Source organism: Phacochoerus africanus, chromosome 5 (genome assembly GCF_016906955.1).
Source record: "Phacochoerus africanus isolate WHEZ1 chromosome 5, ROS_Pafr_v1, whole genome shotgun sequence".
Classification (NCBI taxonomy): domain Eukaryota; kingdom Metazoa; phylum Chordata; class Mammalia; order Artiodactyla; family Suidae; genus Phacochoerus; species Phacochoerus africanus.
The window spans coordinates 19,212,481-19,225,818 of NC_062548.1; positions in this window are offsets into that span (position 1 = coordinate 19,212,481).

A 13,338-nucleotide genomic window follows, 5' to 3' on the forward strand; every position below is an offset into this window, starting at 1 on the left:
GGTGCCTGCTGCATCTTTGACTATAAATGAGGTCAGATCTGTATTTTACAGGAAGATGCTAATGTATACCTGTTCCTATCTCGCTGGGAGCCTGTAGCCATAGGAACTGTGATCAAGCAAACAATAGCACCTCCAGGATCCAATCCTTAGGGAGCAAAGTTCAACTGAATGACGGTGGCCTGACCACGGAGGAACCTGGAGGACCTTCCGGGCTTTTCAGCGTTGTGCCACCTCCTGACTTTCAGGTGGCTCTGGAGGAGAAGAAAGTGGAGCTGTCTCAGGTATGGGTGTCTTACTGGGAGCTGGGAGTTGGGCCAGGCAAAGAAAGGCAATGGGGAAGATTCTTCCAGGCCCGTTTCTCCTGAGGAGGAAGCAGGAGAAGGGCCTTCTATGCCTGGTCCCATGGTCTCTTGAGGGCACTGCTAGTTCTCTGAGTGTGTGAACTGAGCCTTGAGAATAGAAGGATTCTGGCATCACTCAGAATGTTCGCTAAAATATCTTTAAGGACTCCTCCAGGCCTGGACTCATAGGAGCAAGGGACCCAATTCTATACTACCTGCTCTGGCATGTGAATATGGGAAGGAACAGAAAAGGCTTTAAGCCAGATTACGGCGTTTATACCCCATTAACTCATTTCCTTTTTTGTATCGCTGCCATTTCCCACACCATATATCTGTCACTCTATTCTCCAAAAAGCCCATGGACTCCTGCCTTCCTTGGACTGCCTGAGTGAGCCCTGGGAATCCCTAAGTCCGCCAAGCCCCTGCCTTTCCCTTTTCCCCTGCTTCACGGGCCAAAGTTTCTGCCTCAGTTTCCCTACATAACAAAACCATTCCCCTAGGACTGGAGCTAAACCCCAACCCCTTGGCATCCCAGACTCCCCCAAACAGTGCTGGCTCTTGAGTTCAAGACAGTCTTCTTGGGAGTTCCTGTTGTGGTCCAGCAGAAACGAATTTGACTAGTAACCATGAGGTTGTTGCAGGCTCGATCCCTGGCCTCGCTCAGTGGATTAAGGATCCAGCGTTGCTGTGACCTGTGGTGTAGGTCACAGACGCGGCTCAGATCTGGTGTTGCTGTGGCTGTGGCATAGGCCCGCAGCTGTAGCTCCCGATTCGATCCCTAGCCTGGGAACCTCCAGATGCTGCAGGTGTGGCCATAAAAAGAAAAAAAAAAAAAAAAGGCTTCTTGTGTTTATAATGTCGGGCTGGGCCTTGCTGTAGAAGAAATGGATTACTTGGAACACCCATTCTGCTATTTATTTATTTTTGGGTTTTTTTTTTTTTTTTGCCTTTTCTAGGGCCGCTCCCATGGCATATGGAGATTTCCAGGCTGTAGCTGCCGTCTTATACCAGAGCCACAGCAATGCAGGATCCGAGCCACGTCTGAGACCTACACCACAGCTCACGGCAATGCCTGATCCTTAACCCACTGAGAGAGATCAGGGATCAATCCCGCAATCTCATGGTTCCTAGTAGGGTTCATTAACCACTGAGCCACCGTGATTGGAACCCCCATTCTGAATATAGCCACACCAGGAACCTCTGACTGACTCTCATATAATAGATGGATCTCAAGACCTAAATCAAGGTGCTTTGGATACTGCCCAGTGGGCCATGGCTGCATCTTTCATGGAATGGGTCTGTGTCAAGGTTGGGTTCCCAGTCCAAGTCTCCAGTCCCATTCTTTTTTTTTTTTTTTTTTTTTTCAAATAGCATCTCACTAGGTCATAACCATAAACTTGTGAATTCTCTTGGAGCCTTTGAAGAAACAAATTCAGAGACTTTTTTTTTTGTCTTTTTAGCTATTTCTTGGGCCACTCCCACAGCACATGGAGGTTCCCAGGCTAGGGGTCAAATCGGAGCTGTAGCCACCGGCCTACGCCAGAGCCACAGCAATGTGGGATCCGAGCCGCGTCTGCGACCTACACCACAGCTCACGGCAATGCCGGATCCTTAACCCACTGAGCGAGGCCAGGAATCGAACCCGCAACCTCATGGTTCCTAGTCGGATTCGTTAACCACTGCGCCACAACGGGAACTCCCTCCAGTCCCATTCTTATCCCCTTTCTCCCTCTGAGAGAAAGAGAGAGAGAGAAGCAGACACTAAGGACAGAGGCTCCTAAAAAAGATGTGGTATGGCATTCCTGCTGTGGCACAGTGGATTGATGATCCAGCTTATGGCATTGTGGGTTCAATCCCCAGTACAGTGAGTTAAGGATTCGGTGTTGCCACAGCTGTGGCATAGGTTTCAGGCGCAACTCAGATTTGATCCCTGGCCCAGGAATTTTCATATGCCATGGGTACGGCCAAAAAAGGAAAATAAAAAGATATGACCCTTTTCTATTGAGGCATAATGGAGGGTGGAGTCCTTCTCCATCCTTGCCCACTATGCACCTCTGAGGCTTCTTACTGCTTTTTAAAAAATAAGATTATTTGTTAGACTTTTTTTTTTTCTTTTGGCTGCCCTGTGCCATATGGAGTTCCCAGGCCGAGGCTCAGATCCCAGCCACAGTTGCAAACTAAGCCACAGCTGCAGCAGCACCAGATCCTTTAACCCACTGTGCCAGGCCAGGGATCAAAACTGCATCCTGGCACTGCAGAGACACTGCCAATCCCATTGCACCACAGCGGGAACTCTGGCTTCTTTTATTATCAAAAAATTTAGAATTATTACTGGAAAGGTAATACACATGATAGAAATTCAAACAGTGGAGTTCCCATCTTGGCTCGGTGGAAACAAATCTGACTAGCATCCATGAGGACGCAGGTGCGATCCCTGGCCTTGCTCAGTGGGTTAAGGATCCGGCAGTGCTGTGAGCTGTGGTGTAGGTTGCAGACACGTCTCAGATCTGGCGTTGCCGTGGCTGTGGTGTAGGCCGGCAGCTGGAGCTCCAATTCGACCCCTAGCCTGGGAACCTCCATATGACACATACACAAAGAACGTAGAAATAAATCAGATGAGTCCTGAACCTTGCCCTCACAATCTAGACACACAAACTGTAATATTATCTGGAAAATATAACAATGACACAAGGTACAAAGACAGCACAAAGAAGGGAGAGGTTGGCGTTCTCTTGCGGTGCAGTGGGTTAAGGATTCAGTGTTGTCACTGCAATAGCTATTGTGGTATATGTTCGATCCCTGGCCTGGGGACTTCCATGTGCAGTGGGTGTGGCAAAAAAAGGATGGGGCTGATTTTATGTTTGGGAGAAAGTGAGGATTATTCACAGCTGGGGAAAACTTTGTGAAGAATGTGATATATGGGAGTTCCTGTCATGACAAACAAATCCGACTAGTATCCACGATGACGCAGGTTCAATCCCTGGCCTCACTCAGTGGGTTAAGGATCCAGCGTTGCCATGAGCTATGGTGTAGGTCACAGACGCAGCTCGGATCTGGCATTGCTGTGGCTGTGGCTGTGGACATCAGCTGTAGCTCAATTCAACCCCTAGCCTGGGAACCTCCATGTGCCACAGGTGCAGCCCTAAAAACCAAAATAATAAAAAATAAAATAAAAATTTTTTGAAATACATTAATTAAATTAAATTAAAAATTGTTGCAATTCTCACTTAAAAAAAGAACCTGATATCTGATATGAGTTTTGAAGAATTCATTTATTTAACAAATATGTGTGAAGCTCCCATTCTGTGCCAGGCACTGATCTGAGTGCTTAGAATATATTAGTGCCCTAACAGATTCCTGCCCTCATGAAGTTCAAGTGCTAGTGAGAGGGCAATCAATTAACAGGAGACTTGCTGAATAGGTAAATTAGGTAGTGTGTTACAAGGTGGTGGGCACTACAGGAATATGAAAAGCAAAGTAGGGTAAGGAGGATCTGGGGTGGTAGAGGAAGTTGTGAATAGCAATTTTAAGCATCGTGCTCGAGTAGATCTTGTCGAGAAGGTGCTTTTTGAGCAAAGATTTGAAGAAAGTGAGTACGTTAGCCAGGCAGATAGCTAAGGAAATTGTTCCAGGCCATGAGAAAAGCAGTGCGAAGGCTCTAGGGTGAGAGTAGACCTGACATAATTGAAAAGCAGCAAGGAGGCCAGTGAACCGAGGGAGGGAAGGACAGTAGGAAATGGGGTCAGAGAGATGATAGGGGGCTGGAGCCTGGAGGACCTGATAAGCCATTAAGACAACCTTGGCTTGGGAGTTCCCATCATGGCTCAGTGGTTAACGAATCCGACTAGGAACCATGAGGTTGCGGGTTTGCTCCCTTCGTGGGTTAACGATCCTGTGTGGCTTTGGCTGTGGCATAGGCTGGCAGCTGTAGCTCCGACTGGACCCCTAGCCTGAGGAACTTCCATATGCTGCAGGCGGCCCTAGAAAAGACCAAAAAAAAAAAAAAAGGCAACCTGGCTTGTCTTTTTTTCTCTCTGGACCCTGGAATTGCTTTTCCTTCTAACTGAATCCTCATCCCCCAGACCTTCACACAGAAAACTCGTTCACATCCTTCAGTCATCAGCTCAGATGTTGCCTCCACTAAAAAACCTTTTCTGACCCTTTATTTATATAATGATTTTTTTTTCTTATAGCTGGTTTACAGTGTTCTGTCAATTTTCTACGCTACAGCATGGTGACCCAGTTACACATACATGTATACATTCTTTTTTTCTCACATTATCATGCTCCATCCTAAGTGACTAGACATAATTCCCACTGCTACATAGCATGATCTCATTGCTTATCCATTCAAAGGCAATAGTCTGAATCTATGAACCCTAAGCTCCCCATCCATCCTGCTCCCTCCCCCTCCTCCTTGGCAACCACGTGTCTGTTCTCCAAGTCCATGAGTTTCTTTTCTGTGGAAAGGTTCATTTGTGCTGTATATTAGATTCCAGATATGTGATATCATATGGTATTTGTCTTTCTCTTTCTGACTTACTTCACTCAGTATGAGGGTCTCTAGTTCCATCCATGTTGCTGTGAGTGGCATTATTTTGTTCTTTTTAATGGCTGAGTAGTACTTCACTGTGTATATATACCACATCTTCCTAATCCAATCATCTGTCAATGGACATTTGGGTTATTTCCATGTCCTGGCTATTGTGAATAGTGCTGCCATGAACATGTGGATGCATGTGTCTTTTTCAAGGAAAGTTTTGTCTGGATATATGCCCAAGAGTGGGGTTGCGGGGTTGAGAACTTAAATTTTTACCACATTTTTTACATTGATACAGATTCTCTTCAGAGTGACTCCTTTCATGCATCTTAAGAGAACTGGGATTAACAAATACTTTCTCACATTCTTTGCATTTACAAGGTCCATCTTTAATGTGTGTTATAATGTGATATTGCAAATTATTATACTAGGTGTAGGCTTTCCCACATTCCTTACACTCATAGGGTTTTTCTCCAGTGTGGATTCTATGTAAAGTTCTATGTATAGTTTTCTAAGGTACCTCCATTACTGTTTTCCATAGTGGTTGTACCAATTTACATTCCCACCAACAGTGCAGGAGGGTTCCCTTTTCTCCACACCCTCTCCAGCATTTGTTATTTGTGGACTTACGAATGATGGCCATTCTGACTGGTGTGAGGTGGTATCTCGTGGTAATGTTGATTTGTGTTTCTCTAATAATCAGGGATGTTGAGCATTTTTTCATGTGCTTACTGGCCATCTGTATACTTCTCTGACCCCTTATTTAAAGTGACCTGGGATTTCCCATTGTGGTGCAGCGGAAAGAAATCCATGAGGATGCAGGTTCTATTCTTGGCCTCACTCAGTGGGTCAGGGATCCGGCATTGCCATGAGCTGTGGTGTAGGTTGCAGATAAGGCTCGGATCCTGCATTGCTGGGCTGTGGCATAGGCCAGCATCTATAGCTCTGATTTGATCCCTAGCCTGGAAACTTTCATATGTTGCACATGCAGCCCTAAAAAGCAAAATAAATGAATAGATAAAATAAAATAAAGTGACCTGTCTTGGAGTTCCTGCTGTGGTGCAGTGGGTTAAGAACCCACCATAGTGTCTGTGAGAATGTAGGTTGGCCTCACTCGGGGGGTTAAGAATCTGGCATTGCCACAAGCTGTGGTATAGGTCGAAGATGCAGCTTGGATCTGGCATTGCTGTGGCTGTGGCATAGGCTGGCAGCTGCAGCTCCCAGGAATTTCCATATGCCGCAGGTACAGCCCTAAAAAGAAGGGAAAAATAAAGATAGGAGTTCCCTTCGTGGCTCAGTGGTTAACGAATCCAACTAGGACCCATGAAGTTGTGGCCTCAATCCCTGGCCTCCATCAGTGGGTTAAGGATCTGGTGCTGCCATGAGCTATGGTGTATGCAGGTCACAGATGCAGCTTGGATCTGGCATTGCTGTGGCTGTGGCTGTGGCCGGCAGCTGCAGCTCTGATTTGACTCCTAGCCTGGGAGACTCCATGTACCATAGACGTGGCCCTAAAAAAAAAGAACTTGACATAGTGTTTGTGAGGATGCAGCTTCAATCCCTTGAGTGGGTTAAGGATGCAGTGTTGCTGCAAGCTGTGGTGTAGGTTGCAGATATGGCTCAGATCCTGCATTGCTGTGGCTGTGGTGTAGGCCGGCAGCTGCAGCTCCAATTTGACTCCTAGCCTGAGAACGTCCATATGCTGCAGGTATCACCATAAAAAGAGAAAAAAAAAAAAAAGAGAGAATCCAGCTGTAGCAGCTCAGGTCACACTATGGAGGTGAGGATTCGATTCCTGGCCCAGCACAGTAGGTTAAAGGATCTGGTGTTGTCCACAGCTGCAGCGTAAGTCACAGCTGCAGCTCAGATTCAGTCCCTGGCCTGGAAACTTCCATATGCCACAGGTGTGGCCATAAAAAAAAAAAAAAAAGCTAATTGAGTAGGCAACGTGCATGATGGATTGAAGGTAGGAAAAAACTGGAGGCAGTGGGAAGGGTTGGGAGATAGTTGCAGTAGTCCTGATGAGAGATAACAAGAGCCTGGAACGATCCAAGGCAGTGGGGGAGGAGGAGAGAGATATCAGAGAGGATTTTGATGATGGATAGAATGTGTGGGGTAAGGGGAGAGGGTGGAGTCCAGGCTGACTCAGAGGTTTCTTGCTTGGGAGACTGGCTGGCTGGTGACCCTGTTACCCAAGAGGAAGATGCAATAAAAGGAGTATATATTAAGGAAAAGTAATAAACTCAGTTTTTTTCAATGGGGTAAAAATAGTGGTAAAATATAATTTACCATTTTAAGGAGTACAATTCAGGAGTTCCCGTTGTGGCACAGTGGAAACAAATCTGACTAGTATCCATGAGGATGCAGGTTCAATCCATGGCCTCCCTCAGTGGGTTGGGGATCCAGTGTTGTCATGAGCTGAGGTGTAGGTGGCAAACACGGCTCAGATCCCATATTGCTGTGGCTGTGGCGAAGGCCGGCAGCTGTAGCTCCGATTGGATCCCTAGCTTGGGAACCTCCATATGCCACAGGTGGGGCCCTAAAAAAATAAAATAAAATAAAATAAAATAAATCCATGGTGTTGAATTCCTCTTAGAGCTCTAGCTCAGATAAAGCTTCTCCTAGGGATCTTTTTTACATTTTCCTTCCAAATTATTGAGTCTTAAAACTTTTGGGAGGAAGTTCCCATTGTGGCTCAGCAGGTTAATCCGACTAGTATCCATAGGATGCAGGTTCAATCCCTGACCTTGCTCAGTGGGTTAAGGATCCAGTGTTGCTGTGAACTGTGGTGTAGGTTGCAGATGTGGCTCGGATATGGCATTGCTGAGGCTGTGGTGTAGGCTGGCAGCTGAAATTCTGATTCGACTGCTAGCCCTAGAACTTCCATAAGCAGCAGGTGCAGCCCTAAAAACAACAACAACAACAACAGCAACAAACTTTGGGGGGTTAAAGACCACTTTGAGACTCTGATGAGAGCTTGATATTGAATCAGTCAGCCAGATATTCATCAAATAAACATATGTGAGGAGTTGCCGTTGTGGTGTAGTGGAAACAAATCCAACTAGTATCCATGAGGATTTGGGTTCAATCCCTGGTCTTGCTCAGTGGGTTAAGGATCCAGCGTTGCCGTGAGCTGTGGTGTAGGTTACAGACGTGGCTCGGATTCCATGTGACTGTTGCTGAGTTGGAGGCTGGCAGCTGCAACTCCAATTCAACCCCTGGCCTGGGAATTTCCATAGGCCAAGGGTGCGGCTCTAGAAAGCAAAAACAAACAAACAATCTATGAGCTCCCAGGCTCTCTTCTGTGAGCTAGGAATACAATAGTGAACAAAGTATTCAGTATTCCTGGCTTCCTGGAACCACAGTATGCCTATGGACCCTCTCCCTGGAAAATGCCCTTTCATCTAAACATTTACTTACGATTTCCGTCAGTGGAACCTCAGACCTCTTGGAGCTCGTCCTTGGACAAGAGGCCCTTCTCCCCTAGTTAAATCTCAGTTTTGTGGTTAGTTTCTTTTTTTCAGTTTGGGAGGATGAAAAAAGTTCTGGAGATAGATTTTGGTGATAGCTGCACAACGTAAATGTATGTCATGCTGGTGATCTGTATACTTAAAGGTGGCAAAAAATGGTAAATTTTATGTTCTGAATCTTCTTTCCCTTTTTCAGCCAAACCTGTGGTATACGGGACTTCCCGGGCCAGGGATCAGTCTGAGCTGCATCTGCAACCTATACTGCAGCAGTGGCAATGCCAGATCCTTAACCCGTTGTGCCACAGCAGGAACTCCTGCTCTGTATCTTTTACCACAATAACATGCTGGAGGAAAAAAAAAAGAATGGAACACTGACACATGCTACAACATGGATGCATCCTGAAAACATTATGCTAAGTGAAAGCGGCCAGACACAAAGTGTACATATTGTGTTATTTCATTTGAATACAATTTCCAGGATAGGCAAATCCATAGAGACAGAAAGCAGGTTAGAAGTTGTCAGGGTCTGGGCAGAAGGAGGACTAGGAAATAACTGTTGATGAATTTGAGGTTTCCTTTGAGGTGATGAAAATGGTGAAACTAGAGAGCTGTGATGTTTACAGAACAATGAATGTACCTAATGCCACCGAATTGCACTTTTTTTTTTTTTTTTTTTTTTTGCTCTTCAGGGCTGCACCCGCAGCATAAGGAGGTTCCCAGGCTAGGGGTCCAATCGGAGCTACAGCTGCCGACCTACACCACAACTCATGGCAATGCTGGATCCTTAACGCACTGAGACCACGGATTGAATCTGCGTCCTCATGGATGGTAGTCAGATTTGTTTCCACTGAGTCCTGACAGCAACTCTCACCACGGATCAATAGAGGAATCCCTCCCTATATTCCTTTCAAAGGACTGGTTGATTCCTTTCTCTGACGACTCTAATTCTCACATGATAAGCTGTAGTCAAGCTTGAATCATAAGCTAGCTTCTGCCACCTCCTATCTGTGTGACCTTGGTTAAATTAAACAGGTCTAGGAAAAAAAACAAAACAAAACCAAGTCTAGTACCAGGTTTCCACAATAACATTCTTTGTGGGCCTGATGAGTGGACTAAGAAAGTTAGTGCACTGCTGGATTATCACAGTGCACAACTAATTTTTTGTCTCCTTGTCCTCCCCCCACAACTTTAAAAAAATTTTTAATACATAAGACATTTGTCCACATCTATTACCCTGATTCTCTGACTTCGAAGCACTTTCTCACTCTAACCGATTTGCCTCTACTGGTCCATAAGATTGCTTGGTTTCGCAGGTAAATATCAATTATGGTCATTTACAGAAACTGCTATCCAAATATGCCTAATTACTCTGTAGCACAATACTGGGGGAAAATCATTTGTTGACTTCCTATTGTATACCGGCACTATACTGGGCAATTTCATGTCTTATCCTACAAATTAGACCCCTCATTAAGTAAAAGCATTAACAAAATTTTTACTCTATGGGAATTCCTGCCGTAGCGCAGTGAGTTAAGGATTGGCATTGCTGCAGCTGTGGCATAGGTTGCAGCTGTGGCTGGGATTCAATCCCTGGCCAAGGAATGGGCCATGGGTAGGGCCAAAAAGAGAAAAAAAATTTGCTATATGGATACCGATTTTTTAAAAAAATTTTATGGCTGCACCCATTGAACCCACACCTCCACAGCAACTCAGGCCCCTGGGCTTAACCACTGTGCCACAATGGGAACTCCTAATTTTTTTTTAATGTTTATTGGAATGTAGTTGACTTACAATGTGTTAGTTTCAGGTGTACAGGAAAATGAATCAATTATTCGTGTACATATAGCCATTCTTTTTCAGATTCTTTTCCCATATAGGTTATTACGGAATACTGAGTAGCTTTCTTTGTACTAATCAGTAGGTCCTTGTTATCTATTTCATATGTAGTATTGTGTATGTTAATCCCAACCACCTAATACATATCTCCCCCCCTTCAATTTTCCCCTTGGTAACCAGAGTTTCAATATCTTTGAGTCTGTTTCTGTTTTGTAAATAAGTTCTTTTGTATAATTTTAATTAGATTCCTCATATAAGTGATGCCCTATGATATCTGTCTTTCTCTGACTTACTTTGCTTAGAATGATAATCTCTAGGTCCATCCATGTTGCTGCAAATGGCATCATTTCATTCTCTGTGTGTGTGTGTGTGTGTGTGCGCGCGCGCGCGCGTGCGTGTCTTTTTAGGGATGCACCTGTGGCATATGGAGGTTTCCAGGTTAGGGGTTGAATCGGAGTTATAGCCGCTGGCCTACGCCACAGCCACTCCAGATCTGAGCTGCGTCTGCAACCTACACTACAGCTCACTCACGGCAACGCTGGATCCTTGACCCACCGAGAGAGGCCAGGGATTGAACCCATAACCTCATGGTTCCTAGTTGGACTTGTTTCTGCTGCGCCACGATGGGAACTGATATTTCATTCTTTTTTATGGCTGAGTAATATTCCATTACATATATGTACCATATCTTCTTTATATATGGATATTAATTTTGTACATGGACTATAGCAGACATAAAAAAAATTGGTGACCACATAAACTTTCTTTTACATTTTAACGTAAATTTCATAAACATTCAAACATGGGCAGATATGCTTCCAGCCATAAAAGGAGACTGAAAATGGGTGAGTTCTCAGAGAAACTGGCCTGTATGAAGCTGCTTTGGAGAAATTAATCAACAAATATTTCCTGAATGAATATTATGTGCTGAAACTATGACAAGACCTGGGGCTTGTGAGAACACAGTACTCCAGGAGCTGAGGTTCAGGTAGGGAGACTAGATCAAGACTAGGAAAGTTCACCTCATTGGCCAGACTAGAATGTGTCTGGATGTGACTGAGAGTAAATGGGCAGAGACCTTTGTAGGTTTTCAGGAGAGATTTTTTGGCAAGACTGATAAGGGAGGATTTAGTGGGAAGGGACTGGATTCAGCGTTGGGACTCTTGGGCTCTAGGTCTGGCTGAGGTTTAACTAACTGGGAAACTTGGGGCAAGGCCCTTAATTTCTCCAGATATCAGTTTAGCATCTGGAAAATAAAGGAGGGTGGTGGTATTGCTGAACTTAATAGGTTATCAAATTCCTTCCAATTCCTAGATTCTTTTTTTTTATCTTTAAAAAATTTTTTTTATTGGAGTATAGTTGATTTACAGTGCTGTTAGTTTCCGGTGTATAGCAAAGTGAATCAATCATAAATAAACATACGCCTATTCTTTTTTTCCAAAGAGGTTATTACAGAACAATTCCTAGATTCTAAAATTCTATCAGCCACACTTATTTATCCTTTGAGAAAATACTTCCTGCACTTGGAATTGCATCTTAGTCAATCGATGGCATTTATAAAACATCCACTGTGCCCTAGGAGAATGTGCTATAAATTCTGCCACGCCCATCCCCAAGTTTTTTAATCATTAATTTTAGTTGTGGGAAAATACACATAAAACTTACCATCTTAATCATTTTGAAGTGTATGGTTCAGTACTGTTAAGTACATTCACCTTGATGTGCAACCATCACCACCATTCACCTCTAGAACATTTTTCATCTTGCCAAACTCAAATTTTCAACCCATTAAGTGATAACTCCCTATTTTCATCTCCCCTCCTCCCTGGCAACCACCATTCTACTTTGTCTTTATGAATTTGACTATTTTATGTACCTCATATAAGTGGAATCATACAATATTTGTCTTTTTGTGACTGGCTTATTTCATCTAGCATAATATCCTCAAGGTTCATCCACGTAGCATGTCATATAGCCTTCCTTTTTAAAGGCCAAATAATATTCCATTGTATGTCTATACCATATTTTATCTAATCATCTATTGATGGACAGTTGGTTTACTTCCACCTTTTATTTCTTTTGAATAATGTTACTATGAACATGGTATATAAATATCTCTTGGAGACTCAACTTTCAATTTTGGGGGATATATATATATATATACATATATATATATATATATACCCAAAAGTGGAATTGTTTGATAATATAGCAATTCTATTTAACATTTTTTTCAAAGATACACTGGTCTGTTTTCCATAGCAACTATACTATTTTACATTCCCACACACAATGCACAAGAGTTCCACTTTCTCCATAGCCTTGTCAACATTCATTATTTTCCTTTTTTTTTTGATAGTGGTCATCCTAATAGGTATGAAGTGATTTTTTTTTTTTTTTTTTGCTTTTTAGGGCCACAGCCATGCCATATGGAAGCTCCCAGGCTAGGGGTCCAATTGGAGCTATAGCCACCGGCCCATGCCACAGCCATAACAACCAATGCATGATCCAAGCCAAGTCTGTGACCTACACCACAGCTCAGTTAAGGGATCCTTAACCCACTGGGCAAGGCCAGGGATCAAACCTGCGTCCTCATGGTTGCTAGTCATTCGTCAACCGCTGAGCCACAACGGGAACTCCTGCCCATTTTTTTAATCAGGTTGGTTTTGTCATTGTTATTGTTGAGCTGTAGTTCCTTATATATTCTAGATATTAACTCCTTAGCAGATTCATTATTTGCAAATACTTCCTCCCATTCCAGGAGTTGACTTTTCACTCTATTGATTGAGTTCTGTGGTACACAGAAGTTTTAAACTTTGATGCAGTGTATCTATTTTTTCTTTTGTTGTGTATGATTTTGGTATCATATTCAAGAAATTGTTGCCAAGTCCAATATCATGAAGCGTTTCCCCTACGTTTTCTTCTAACAGTTGTATAGTTTCAGCTCTTACATTTAGTTCTTCCATGCATTTTGAATTAACTTTTGCATAGGTTGTAAAGTAAGTTCATCCATTTGCATGTGGATTTCCCGTTTTTTTAACACAATTTGTTGGAAAGACAAGCTTTTCCCCACTAAATGGGGGAAAACCTTGGCACCCTTGTTGAGTATCTTTTGACCATATGTGAGCGGTTTCTGAGCTATAAACTTTTG